Source organism: Ambystoma mexicanum, chromosome 3p (genome assembly GCF_040938575.1).
Source record: "Ambystoma mexicanum isolate Mex_15411 chromosome 3p, UKY_AmexF1_1, whole genome shotgun sequence".
Classification (NCBI taxonomy): Eukaryota; Metazoa; Chordata; class Amphibia; order Caudata; family Ambystomatidae; genus Ambystoma; species Ambystoma mexicanum.
The window spans coordinates 217,159,544-217,173,561 of NC_090925.1; positions in this window are offsets into that span (position 1 = coordinate 217,159,544).

Genomic DNA, 14,018 nt, shown 5'->3' on the forward strand with positions numbered 1-14,018 from the left:
GATCACTGTCTCTACATTGGTTTCCAGAGGGACCGCAAGCAGCCGCTGCAGAGCTGCAGATAACTGCAAGTCACAGGCGTTAGATGAGGATGGGTTGTTCCACCTTTCATCCTTAAGCAAGTGATAACATTGAATTGGGTGACAGCAGATAGTTCAGCGCTAGGGTCATCGGGGCAGAGCCCCGGCCCCTTAGAATGGAGGGAATTGGGGGTATTTAAAGATAACTCCTCAAGCCTTCTTTAGAGGGGGAGTACAAGTGCGTCTTTTGAATTGATAGGCGAGGCTGTCCCTTAGAGTGGAGGTGGTGGAGTGTCTTGGAAGACAGAAAGTACATGGTCCCTTTGAATTAGGGAGCACTGCAGCGTGCACTAGAAAGGAAGGACTCTTGATATTGCCTTATAACAAGTGTAAAGTGGTTCATTTACCTTTTGGTCTCGAGAGGTACTCAAGGGTCCTGGGTATATAGGAGGGGTTTGGTACAAGGGGCCTCTTGGGAGAACATTGCAAGGAAAAAGTCTCCGTAGGGGGCTTGGAAAGTGGAACTAGAACTAGAAGTCTACATTGGGGGCTTTCTGAACAGCACATTTCTCGGGATAGTGGGGCTTTCGTAGGTGTAATCTAAGGACTTTGTGTACATGAACACACGTAGTCGAATGGGTGCAGGGAAAAAAGCTCCCCAATTTAATTTCTACGCGTTTCCTCTGCATCTGCCTGTTCTCATTCCCGGTAGCACCAGAAGTCGGCACAGGAACCCTGCAAGGGAGGTCATGCGCAGAGTTGTATTGCTGCCACAAGTTGACGTATCATTGTGATCAGCGCGGAATTGATGCATTTACACTGAACTATATAGTTGATTTTCTTGCATCAACATGAACCTGACACAATCCGTGTAAATTAATGGGGCTATGAGGGCCGCCATGTTTGAGTGGGGTAATGAGGACCGCCATGTTTAAGTGGGGTAATAAAGGCTGCCATGTTAGCCAAGGCTGCCACCATCGGACACCTCTCCTATGTGCACAGCAGACGTCATTCCGGATGCTTTGCTTGGGTGTGGGGAATGGCACATGGCCTTGGGCTGTTCTTGGAATCCCGTGCCCTTCACCACATGCATAAATCCCTAATTCATCTCAGCCGCATGGAAAGACCGATCCTATTTGCCGTAAAGAACATGACTGAGTGGCCACACAATCGGCTGCGGTCTTCACTCCGATGAGACTGCTACATTCAGAAGGAGGCACAAAGTGTCAGTCGGAGGATAAGGCAAGGGACAATGAAGTCCGTATAGAGTCCAGAGTATCTTTCGGGAAAGAAAGTCACTGTTGGCAATCTAAGCACAGGAAGACTCTCTGGGGGACTGTGAGGACAGGAGGTATCTTTGGTGTGCTATGGGAAATACAAGTCTCTGTAGGCCTTTGCAAGCCACCAAATCATTTGACACAGAAAGATCAGGGAATTCAAGCTAATTGTAGATAGTTTTCTTCTGTATTCTGTCAATATAGATTTTGGCAGTGGTCATTAGGGGTGTCCTCTTGATGGCTTAGTCTCAATTACAGCTTCTTATCAATTCCTTAGAGATGTGCTTCTTTAGGTAATTTAGCTTCCGCAATCTTACACCCCCATTCTGCCCCCTCCCCCCGCCTTTTCTAATCCCTCCTCAGTGCTTGCCAATACATCATCATGATAGAGTAGGACGTCCCTCATCGCAGGCTAAAGGCTGAACCAGGGCAAGATCTTCCTTGCTGTTACATGATTGGTCGCTGGGCGGATTCTGTCAGTGGCCAAAGCAGGCAGGAGCTGATGGCTCGCCAATCAACTAGCAGGACGCCTCTCTCACACTTGCTGGTCGAACTAGGGAGGGAGACTTTTACACTGTGGCGGGGGGTCCATATTCTGCAAGCCACACTCTCTCTGTGCAAGCGTGAACAAACAACTACAAGCTGTCCCCAAGCAGAACTTCTAATAGCAAATACATGAAACATGGGCTACATTTAGAAAAAGATATATGCGCATAGATGCCACCTTCTGTGCTGCAAAATGGTATTCAACCATTTGAGCCTGAGAACAAGATGATGTAACATTTCAATGCACAAGCATGCACAAGCATGCACACAGGGATGTGAATATAGGCCATGGCCTGTGCATCTTCAGGGACTTGCCTGTAATCTAGTTTTTAATAACAACAACAATTTGTTCATCTCATAGAATATTCAATATCAACAGCAGAAATATCCATATAAAACACAATTTAATATAAAACCATAAAAGTGAAATACAGAGACACAAGTTTGAAAGGGACAATTAAGACCCATTCAAATACAAAATGAATGTAAAAGCACTGCACATACATGTCACTCACGAAATAGCATGTGAATGATACAACAGTCCTACAGAATTCTCAGATCCTTTGACATGGCAGCTGCAAGTCAAGCAAAGCCAGCAATAGATGCCCCCAACCTTGCAAATACTTTTTTTGAATGGCAACATTTCCTTCTCGTGCAGAAGCTTCAGGTAGAAACCACAGGTGGTGGAGGTGGGACATCCTTCTTGGTTTCCTGGGTGTGTGTTGCTGAATTACTTGTACTTTAATATCGTTGGACCACATGCACCCTCTGCATGCATCATACCCAGCATAACGACTTACATTTTGTTTTGGACTTTGTGTTGCAGTAGTAGTCAGCTCATGTTGGAGGAGTGGGCTGCAGACTGCCATGTGGTCCTTGAGTGGAACATAGGGCTTGGTTATTGAACCCTTAGCTCTCCATATGTATTGGACTACAACTCCCCTCAGCCCCAGCCAAAAACGTCAATAATGAGAAATCATGGGAGTAGTAGTCCACAGCATCTGGATATCTGCAGGCTACAGACCCAGGCCTCAGAGCCTGTTCTATTACCTGTAGAAATAGGACAGTGATCGAGGGACGTTGGTGCTGCTCTACACTTGTAGAGGCATAGTCGATGCGAAGAAGGCACTTTTCTTGAAGCCCTTAGCACTTAGAGAAACTACCACTAGTCTTTGGTCAACTCTAGTGTACAGAGGTAGCTGGCACCACTTACACTCTCTAAAAGGTCACACTTGTTATTAAAGAAGTGTACCAACGCGTTATCTGATTTATTCTGTGGGCATATTGTCACAAGCAACTGCTTCCATCAGGTTTTGGCATGGGTGAACTCGGTGACATCCATTCTTGTGTGATCCACATTTAAGCACTGATTGGATCTCCTAGATGGCTTCCTTCTACCTAATATGGACGCGGCCTCACGGACAAGCCTCCGGCGATCTGAGCTGTATGGGTGACATTGGGAGCATAGACAGCTTTTCTTAATAGGAAACGTCCAAGTGTGGTGAACTGTTGTAGATACTTTTAATTCCATGAGGAGGTAAGGTCCCCCAAAAAGCAGCTGAGGTTCTCTTTCTTCTGGAGCAGTAAGCACACAAAACAGATTGTGCTTTTCGGGATGCTTTATGTTTTCCGCATTGGAGGGTGGCAGGGTGCTATAACTGCCCCCTTTTCTGTTTGCACACTTTTCAGACATTATTCCATCGTGGCAGAGAGACCTCGCAGGTGGGGCATGAACTTGCGGCCAGAACTAGGCAGCAGCAGCATGACTTGTTCCCCTGCCACCAGGATGTGCTTGTTTGTCGGAATGGGGCAGTTGTACATCTTGGGCTTTCAACAGGATTCTGGTAACCAACTACCATATCTTGTGATATAATATGATGAGTCATTTATAACGCGCCTGTACACAAGTGTTTCGACCTTACTTTTCTGCTTCTAATGGACATACCAGAACATGTTGTCCTTGAAAATAGCCGGCACCTCCTGCGGCTGGTGCGTGTGGAGAACTTTGAAAGGACTAAAGATAGTTAAGCGTTGCCAGTAACTACACAGGACAAACAAAGGAGAGAGTAGCTGATCCTCCTGATGACCTATGTCGAGTCGTATTAAAATGATCCGTTAGCCTATCCATCTGAGGACAGTATATTGAAAAATACAGTCGGGGTCATTACGACCCTGGCGTTAAGGGGTTAAAAGCTCCGTAAAAGGCTGCGGCGCCGTTAACCCCTTAACGCCTTACTACGAGGTCCCTTTGCGGCTCCCGACCTTAACGGCTGGTCTTGACCAGCCGTTAAAGTAGGGACCCGCAAAGGGACCTTGATGGCAATTACGGTACCGCAATTTGCGGTACCGTAATTGCCGCCTTCCCCATTCCCATTGAGCCCTATGGGGCAAAAATGGGAATGGGGAAGGGCCATGGAGAAAGGGGGTATTACCGCTCGCCAACCTTGGAATGGGGTGGTAATTCCCCCTTTCTCCATGGCGGACTCCGGCATGGACCATGGTGCTTAGAGCACCATGGTTTAGCGCCGGAGTCCTAATGAGGGCCAGTGACTTGATACATAATATTGCCAGGATCTTTGCCATCAATGTAGAAAGCAAGGGAGTCCCCTTGGTCATAAGGATTCCCTTTGGCATCCAAGGTGGGAAAAGGCTTGCATGGGCTTTGACACAATGGAGTTCATGCTAGTAGAGCCCACTGGGATTGCCTTGGCATAGCATGCTGCACTGTGCCCAATCACCAATGCATATCTGTGTGGCTTTGGAGGGGGCTTCATTGTGCTTACATCACCCATTTCCATGCACTTATACGGTGTTCCATTGAAAGCTAAGAGCTGCGAGAGTGCCATGGCATTCCTTTGGGTGAAGCCATTTCAACAGCGGGCAGCATTGGCAGTGGGGGTTTTCAGGGCACCAAATTGAGCCCCCATCAAAAGGCTAAATGCCATTTCCAGAACCTGTTCTTTGAGATGCCTGTGTACCAGTAGTTGCCCCCTCCCCTGCACTTGCGCGATCTCATTGTCACTTGGCCCCGTAAGATCGTTGTCTCTGTCTTCCTTCTGTTCCCCTTTCCCTGGCTCGTCGCGCCTTGAAACACTTGCGTATAGGCGGGTTATAAATGCCATATCATATATCATATCACCCGTCACTTGTACTCTTTGCATCTTCGTCTTCCCAGCGGAAGACTGCACAATTGTCCATATAGACTCTACCTGTGCATGTAGAATGTTTAGTGACTATGAAATAGATTGTCAGATTGACAAATGCACAAGACAGTGGTTTCATACTCTCCATGGACATCTCTAAAGGAACTCCTTGAAATGCAGGGCCCTCAGGTCTTCTCCTTGATCGCCGCTGATTAGTATTGCCCTCTCCTTTCTTGACATTACTGTTTCCACCACTTCTTTTCTTTAGATAGAAGCAGTTCCAGGTTTTATCTAACGGGTGCCCGGCCGAGCCAGTCACCTGGATCCTTCCCTTGACAGGGTCTGTGCAATGCCCTCCAGTGTTTCAGTACAGCATCATATAGGTTGGAGTGAATAAGTGCCACTGGGATTAGATTCATTAGTTGAACGAGGCTTGGAACTGACCAGATTGGGTCAAAATTTGGGGACTGCTTGGATTCGGTTGAGCACCGACAATCTGACCTTTCACCTTAAAAGGCACAGCCGAAACTTGCTTCCCAGGAGTGTTGCAAGTATTGGGATAATTGCTCTTGCATCCAGTCTGATTCTATTTGGACAATGCATTCAAAAGTAGTAGAGAGAATCGCCTAGTTGCGACCTCTTGGCATTTCGGCCACTACTGTGTATAGGCCTCTGGTTTCTTTGGCTTCTTGATCCAAGGAGTGGTGTTCATTGCCATTCGAAGGTTCTGCGGTGACTGTTTCATCCTGGGTTAGGATTGGGCTTCATCCTCTGAATTTCTATTCTGCTCCCAAATGTAAGCTCACAAATGGTTTGTTGAAGAAGATGCAGAGCAGTCAGTCTGGGAGTAAATACATGTATTCGTTACTTCCCGCATGTAGAATGTGGCAGGCAGCCATTATGGTTGTGGCATTGCCATGCTTTCAGCTCCATTTGCTACCAGCAGCCACACTCCTCTTGAGTGCAGGGATTTCAGAGTTCCTCAGTGCTTCTTCTCCACCACTGAAGCGTGCCCTGATGTGTTCCCTCGCGTATTCACTCTCTGGCTCTGTGCATTGATGGTAATAATCACACATAAGAACCTGGCCGGCACAAGAAACTCCTAGTCGTTTCACCGGCTGCGGTAAGAGCCTTCCTTTATAGATGCATTGTGATTGGTCTGGGGGTGAAGTTCCATGGTGCATCCCTCTTTTCTTTCTCCATCAAGAAGACAATGTATCCAGGTAGGAGACTGACAGTGACTGACCGAGGCTCTGCTGAATGAGCATCTGTTCCGCCTCCCTCATGGGTGATCCTGACTGTCCAGGGTTTCCTCGCCCTCTCATGCTGGTCGATCGCACAGGGGAAGGGATCGTTTCCAACAGGGTGCACTTGTTCTCGCCTGCTCCCATCTTTGCTTCTCCTATGAGCTGCTCGAGCCCCAATGTCCTAGCATCTGCTTGCCTGAAGTACTTTTAGTCACATGCCACTCTTGCTATATGAAGCCTTGCTCTCACATGTCTGTCACTTCTTTGGCATTCAAAATAGATAGCCTCTTATCCAGGGCCATGCGTGTGCTCTCTGGCTGCCCTGGTTCATGCGGCCAGCAACCTACAAGACGCCAGCGCTGTGCTGAGGCAACCTGCAACTTGTGAACACTCACTAGTCTCTTTTGGGCAACAACCAGACATCTAAATAATCAAATATCACTGAGGCCTCCAGGCGAGGATGCCCAATGGTAACCCAGCACCCCGAGCCCACCATGACCACACAACCCGTAAAGACCTTGAAATCTTGTGGCATGTACCCTGGGCTTTATTAACAGGAAGTCACTCTAGGTGGTTTGGGGAAAGGAAGTTTCTCTAACAGACTCTGGTAGCAGGAAATCTCAGTTGGGAGCTTGGGAGACAGCAAGTGCCTGGTGGGACCTAGGGGATCAGATGTCTCTGTAAAATGCTTTAGTAGCAGGAAGTTCTTATGCTTTCTGACTTTAAAATAGTCCCATTTAGGAAAAGGAAATGAATGAAAGGGGACAGGAGGTCTGGATCTCATAGGCAGCTTTCCTAGACTTAGCAGAGGTGAGATTTCTGAAATCTCAAATTGGCCAGTTGTCATAATTGAAAATGACACGTTGTTTAATACCTGACACCCATGGCATCACAGGACATAATATCGTCATAACACTCAGACTAACTGATCTGTGCTCAACGTGCAAGCTAACCGAGGTCTTGACAATGCTCAGGCTACCTGAGTTCTTGATAATTTAGCTTTTTTACAAATTGCAGACTAACTCGGATATTTAGAATGCTCAGACTAACTGATCTAGTGATAGAACCCAGACTATTTCACTGCTTGGGGATGTCCTGACAAACCCCGCTCTTGATTACTTCCAGATTAACTCTGCACATTCAAAAGCACAGGCAAATTGAGCACTTTGTCTATCCCAGCCGCCCCAGCTCCTAGCAATGCCCAGCTCACCCAGCACTTGGAGATTGCCTAGACTAACCTCTTTGTTGATAATGCCCCGACTAACTCCATTCACAACTTGCATAGCCTGCGATCTTGATAATTGCCCAGACTAACACAGGTCTTGATACTGCTCACACTAAATCCATCCACCAGAATGCACAGCCTATCATCTCGATAATGCTCACACTAACTCCATTCACCAGAATGCATAGACAGAGGTCTTGATAATGCTCAGACTAACACAGGTCTTGCTACTGCCAAGACTAGCTCCATTCACCAGAATGAATAGCCTATCATCTTGAAAATGCTCACACTAACTCCATTTACCAGAATGCACAGACCGAGGTATGGATAATGACGAGACGTACACATCTCTTGACAATAGCTGGTTAATTCAGCTCTTGAGGATCTTGAGTCTAACTCGGATATTCATAATGACTTAACCATTCATATACATATTTACTGAACCTTTTATACCTAAGTGACCACTTCCCAATAGTTAGGGCCTTATTACTAATAGCACCTTGGTCCATGCCGGTAAAATACCGGCACCGCCTTGGTGGAAAGGGGAATTACCGCTCTATTCCAAGGTTGGTGGGGCGGTAATTCCCCCTTCCACCATTGCCCTTCCCCATTCACATTTTTGCCCCATAGGACATAATGGGAATGGGGAAGGTGCTAATTACGATACCGCAAATTTCCGGTGCCGTAATTAGCACCAAGGTCCCTTAGCGGGTTGGTTTTTAACGCCTGCTTTTAGCAGGCGTTAAAGTACCAAACCCGCTAAGGGACCTCTTAGTAAGGCGGTAAGGGTTAACGGTCACCGGTACCATTACCGGTGACCGTTAACCCTTACCGCCTACCGTGTAATGAGGCCCTTAGTCTTACTGAGCTCTGAAAAATGTCCACACTGGTTAAGTACTTGCCACGGATCACACACGCCTAGCTTTTGATAATTCAGAGACTAACCCGGATCTTGCAATTGACCAAAATAATTCCACTCTTGATAATACCCACAGCCACTTATCTCTGACTAAATGCCAGCCTCTCTGGGTTCCAGATAATACACTCTTGGCAATAGCATGGCCCACTCTCAGACCTTGAGAATGCCTATTTAAACTCAACTATTTTCCATGAAACTCTTGATATTTGCCAGATTTAATCAGCACTTTAAACGCTCAGAATAACTCAGCCCTTGATAAAACCCAGACCAAGGGGGCCATTACGAGTTGGGCAGATTCTTTCTGCAAAATACCACCATCTGAAGTTACCACCACCGCTCGTAGTATGTCACAACATCCACCCAAGCCCGAGATTTGAACTGGCACAGGTGGTAATATTAAAATACGTTTTCTTCAGGTTCTCACCTTCAGTGTGAAGTTGGACATGAATAGCTGGACATGAATAGTCCACTAGTGGTTCATACCACTAGTGGACATGTTTTTTCATGCAGAAAAGGGTCATAAATGCTAAACGTTTTTAAGATAATGGTGGGACAGCTTTGGAATGATTACCTCCACCTGCTAGGTTCGGGTAGAAATAGGCATTCTCAACTATTCTTAACGCCTGGATTAACCCAGCTCCTTAAGGCTCAAACGAACTGAGATATTGATAAGGACCAAGTGGACACAATGGGCCTAATTACGACCCTGCCGCTCCCGTAATGAAGGGGGCCGGTACGGGACCAGCCCCCTTCATTACAGGAGCGCCGATTATGAGTTTCCCTTTGCGGGATCCGGATCAGATGTCTGGTAAAACCAGACGTCTTTTCCAGGTCCCGCGAGGGGAAGATGGAGGTAATAACGGGCCACTTATAATGTGCCCGTTATTACCTCCCTCCCCATTCCCATTGAGCCCTATGGTTGCTCAAATGGAAATGGGGAATGGTTCCTGCAAGGAGGAATTACCGGGTCCTCCAATGTTGGAATGACCGGGTTATTCCTCATTGCAGGAACCCGGTATTGGAGCCCGGTATGGAGGCAGCCATGGCGCTAATAGCACCATGGCTACCTCCATACTCGTAATGATGCCCCCATCTCTTGATAATGCCTAGACCAACCAAGCAATTGATAACATCAAGAGTAACTTAGCTCTCTAAAAGGTCTACAGATACATGGCTGATATTAACGAGAAGACTTGGTCAGGGCTGTTACATCATGGCTAGACCTAGACCTGAATAATACCCTTGTTTACTCAGGACTGTGGAGAACGTGTTTCCTTATACAGAACATCGCCACTGCCTAGACAAACCCAGCTCCTATTCCAGCCCAGACCAAACCAGCTCTTTATTAATCCAAGAGCAAGTGAGCTCTAGTTGGTGTTTATCCCTTGATAGCAACCACATACACAGGCACTTGATAATGCCCAAACTCACACAGATTGTGATAATGCCCAGCAAAATGCAAGATCATGATTATGCTCATGCCCACTCAGCTACTGATCAATATCAGATGGACCGCACCTGAGCCTACTGACAGTCACTCTACTGACAGTCACTCTACTGACAGTCACTCATGAAAATACGAAGGCGCACTTCGATTCCTTACTAACAGCTAGACTCACTCAGCTCTTGATAACGTCATGTAAAGCACAACTAATGGTGCTGCCTGACATATTGCTCATTTGACGAGACCCAAATTAACTCAGCCCCTGCAAATGGTCCAGCTCAGCACTTAGAAATTGGCAGAATAACCTAACCAACCTGGGTGTTGATAAAACGCAGGGCATGCATGCTAACATTATCCATTCCATTCGGGAGACAAAAGTACAGCCCTAGTTTTCACCTTGCATTCTGGGACTTGGAGTCCTGAGTTTAAATGTGCAAAGTTAAAAACAGGACTGTCTCCCGAATGGAATGGATAATGTTGCCATGTACGTACAGGCTAACACATCACTTTTTTGTGTCCACACTATTTCAGCTCTCGAAAATCCACTGACTTAAAAAGCACTGACAAACATCGGGAAAAAAGGGCTATTGCTAATGCCCAGACGAACATAAAACTCGATTAAGGTTTTACATAATATGTTGCTGTTAATTCCCAGAGTGTTTCAGTTGTTTTGAATATGCCAGTCCTTAAGAGCATGCATTGTAAATCAATTTCTCCTCATTTTAAGACGAACTTAGATCTTGAAAAAAGGGCAAAATAATATAGCTTTAATAATGCCCAGAACACATGATAATGGTTCACTCTAAATAGTCAGACTGACTGAACAATGACTAATAGCCAGACTATCTCAGCATATAAGAAAGACCATGCTCGCACAGCCCTTTATGATACACAAAAGAGAACTTTGAACAGTTCTCTGTAGTGCCCCAACAGACCAAGCTCTGGAGAAGGCCCGAGTAACTCAGATCTGTATAATGCTCAGAACAACTCAGCTCTTGATAATGCCCGGGACAATTTATCTTGTAACAATGTCCAGACTGACTCAGTGCTTGTGGATATACCCTGACTGATGCAGTGGCTAAAGAAACCTAGGTCTGCCTAATACCCAAACAAATCTTAATGAATGCCCAAACCAATCAGATCTGGATAATGGCCAAAGTAACTCAGCCTTTGATAATACCCACACTAACTCATCTTACTAAAGGGTAAACAAACAACTCAAGACTCTTGTAAATACCCACACTAAAACCATACTTATTTCCTGAATTCACTGACTTATTACCAGAAGGCCAGCCGAGTTTTTTGGAACAGGATAACCTCCTCGACAAGCCAGACCAATCAAGGTAGCATTGGCAGTGTTCAAGACTAGGGGCCTCATTACACGGAAGGCGGTAAGGGTTAATGATCACCGGTAAGGGTACCGGTGACCATTAACCCTTACCGCCTTACTACGAGGTCCCTTTGCGGGACCCGACCTTAACGGCTGGTGTAGACCAGCCGTTAAAGTTGGGACCCGCAAAGGGACCTTGGTGCTAATTACGGTACCGCAATTTGCGGTACCGTAATTAGCTCCCTCCCCATTCCCATTATGCCCTATGGGGCAAAAATGGGAATGGGGAAGGGCCATGGAGAAAGGGGGAATTACCACCCCACCAACCTTGGAATGGGGTGGTAATTCCCCTTTCCTCCATGGTAGTACCGGTATGGTACCGGCGGCAACCATGGTTTACAGCCTACCGTGTAATGAGGCCCACGGTCTCAGGAGAGATGAGGGTGATCGAAAGCCCACAATGAGCATACAGAGTAAATGATACCACAAATTACTTTCAGTCAGGTGTATATCAAAAATATACATACATTTAATAAAGGCCTTTTAAATCAAACACAAACGAACTATTCAGCATTATAAACAGAAACCAACACAACACTAACTAGGAAACATATATACAAAACCAATAGCCAACAGGGATATTACTCAGTACAGTTCCACAACCTGTAAAGAAAGGGGTCACACAGTGCAGATATCTCTGTAGCAGTCCTTCACAATTCATGCCCTAGCTAAGAGGCAGTCCAGTCCATAAGATGAGTGCAGCCTTGAGCTCAAAAGTACATTTGATGCTGGTGTATGCGAATGCACTGTTAAGTTCAAAACGGGGTCTCTTCAAGGGGCTGTAGCAACTCAGGAAGGTGGAAAAGGCAGTGAAGAATAAGTTCCCACTATTTGAGGAGCATCTCCCCAAGAGGGCAGAACAGGATCCAAGAGTTGGTAATATCTCGGTAACACAGGCTACCTCAATAAAGAAGAGTGGTCTTAAAGGGACACGTGTGTAAAAACTGAAGGATGCACGAGGAGCCACCGGTAAGTGTTGCAAGTACTCACAGACCCACAGTGCACTCGGGACCATACTTCGGCAGTTGTGTCCACTTCGGTCGCAGGTTCAAATCCTGCAGTTGCGTGGCTATGCGGCTTTCAGGGACTGCGTTCCAGGAATGATTCTGTGGTGGGACAGTGGCGATTTTTCCGCTCCTGCTGAAGCGATCAGGCCAGTTGCACTGCAGCAAGTCTGAGGGCACAGGGGGGCACACAGCAGCAAGGCAACCATGAAGTTTGTTACCACATCTGGGCAACACAGTGAATGCGTATGCTCGGGTTCAGGCGTAGTCTCCTAATTCCAGACCTAGAAATGCTAGGTATACGAAACTCGGCGGGAGAGTGCCTTATACTATGAGCTTACAGTTTTCAAAGGCTCAAGTCAAAACTCGAGATGGAAGCAGTGCCAGGGCAAAGGTTCCATACGAGCTGGACAGTTCACTAGGCGGTCCAGAAAAACTTCCAAAAAGGCTCTCTTAGTTGGTCCTACTATTCTAATTGGTCGACGCACCCTTGCTGGCCTTCTAGGTTCGAACAGAAACAGGGGGTCCGACAGGACAACAGCGGGCTCAGGGCGCCAAACCTTCCAGCAGGTCGCCAGCAGTTGCACGGATCTGGTTCGTTGATTCAGGATACTTGGCTCCTTTACTAAGTTCGGTCTGAACCCAGAAGATTGACCTGGAATGGTCGTAAGATGCCTTCTCTTATCCAAAATCACTGTTCCGCCAAAACTAAGAGAAACCCATAGGAGATCTGCTCACATCCCAGACATGGACCAATCATGGACCAAGGTGGTCCCAGTCATCCAAGTACACCAGTCATTCTGGCACCCTGGATGTGTATTGGAACTAGACAGCTCCAGCCCACACCCTGGGCACACACACACAAGGCATGCAGAAGCCTGCGAAAGCTTCGTTTTGCGCCGGGGTCTGCATGACCAAATAAGGAATTTCCCAGGTATGCTCGAGCTGGGGAAGGCAAAGGGACAAGATGGCCAAAGGACAGAACAAAGACCCTTGTGGCATGGCCATTTTAGTCACTGGCCACTGTCCTGGGCCGAATGCAGTAAACGTAGTATGGACCATTGAAAAGAGTTGAAAATACATAAAAAGTAACAGCTGCCACCAGCTCTGTCCAAGGCACATTTGTATATTGACCAAAAATCCTTTGAGGATGTCTAGGGCCTTAAAAATGGAAAAAGGGACCCCAGCGCACTGTACTGTAAGGTACTTTGTGCACTGATAAAATGTTACTAATAAATAGCAACAAAGTGAAAAGACTAAGGGAACACAGTCTCCCAGGACTGACAGTCTGAAGGGCATGTCAGTTTCCCCTTAACAATATGAGCAAAAGCCCAGCGGAGTACAGCAGAAGGCTGGGCTCCACTGGCAAAAGTCAGGCTAGATGGTCAGACAACAGCAAAAAGTTGGGGGGTTCACAATTGGAGGGAAAATGACCCATAAATGGAAATATTTCGTAACAGTCATGTACAGGCTTCTACCGCCCCTGATAATACTTGTGATATCAAGACTGGCTCCTAGTGATTTATATTAGTCAGACATACTCGGCTCTCAATATTCTTCCAGGTCGTGGAGAGACTGCCTCGGCGCTTGAAATACCCCAAACTTTATCGGCTCCTTATAATGCCCGTATCTACACAGCACTTGAAAATGCGCGGGCTCATGCAGTTTCAAGACTAACTCTAGCTTATATCTAAAAATGTCCATAATAATTTCTGCCTTGACAGTGCGTCAACACACCCCAACTCATGATATTGCCCACTCACTGTATTCTTTATAAGGGCCTAACTAATGCTGATCCCGGCGTA